Source organism: Rousettus aegyptiacus, unplaced genomic scaffold, assembly GCF_014176215.1.
Source record: "Rousettus aegyptiacus isolate mRouAeg1 unplaced genomic scaffold, mRouAeg1.p scaffold_m13_p_1, whole genome shotgun sequence".
Classification (NCBI taxonomy): domain Eukaryota; kingdom Metazoa; phylum Chordata; class Mammalia; order Chiroptera; family Pteropodidae; genus Rousettus; species Rousettus aegyptiacus.
Window position 1 is genome coordinate 51,292,902 of NW_023416284.1, and position 674 is coordinate 51,293,575.

A 674-nucleotide genomic window follows, 5' to 3' on the forward strand; every position below is an offset into this window, starting at 1 on the left:
GGAGCAGGCAATGCAGATATTTTGGGGAAGAGCAATCCAGCAAGGGAGAACAGTAAAGGCCCTGAAGCCAAAATGGGCCTAATGTGTTAGAAGAATATTGAAGAGCCCCGTGTGGTTGGAGTGGAGAGATCACAAAGTGAAGTCATAGAAGATAGAATGTAGTGACTTAGGTAAGAGATCAGATAAGTAAGAAAGTTTGAATCTTATTATGAGTGATAGTAAAAACCTCTGGAGGATTTTAATTAAGAGAGAGTGGCATAATCTGAATTCTTTTGTTTTCTTTTTTAAACACCTACAGCACCTGGTATTCCTAGGTGGTCTCCCATCCAAGTGCTAACCAGGCCCAACCCTGCTTAGCTTCCGAGGTCAGACAAGATAGGGCGTGTTCAGGGTGACATGGCCATAGATAATTTGATTTCTTTTTAAAAGGATAATTTCAGCTGTTGTGTAGTGAAAAGTCTGTAGAAGGCAAAAATGGAAATTGGTTAACCAGCTGAAAAGTAATCACACTAGTCCAGGTAAGAAATGATGGTGTTAGCTGTAGCAGAAAAGTCAAGAGGGATTATATGTTAGATATGAGCAGGACTGTGAAGGAAAGAGAAGATGCAATGCCCCTTGTTCAAAAATTAATAATTTTTAGTTGTGTTGAGTCTCGTTTGCCTTCATTCAGTCAT

The 674-nt window shown here is 39.8% G+C and overlaps 1 pseudogene; it reads right to left on the minus strand.

Moving 5' to 3' along the window:
• Positions 1-289: 289 nt before the first annotated feature.
• LOC118606702 lies at positions 290-408 on the minus strand (annotated as a pseudogene).
• Positions 409-674: the final 266 nt, after the last annotated feature.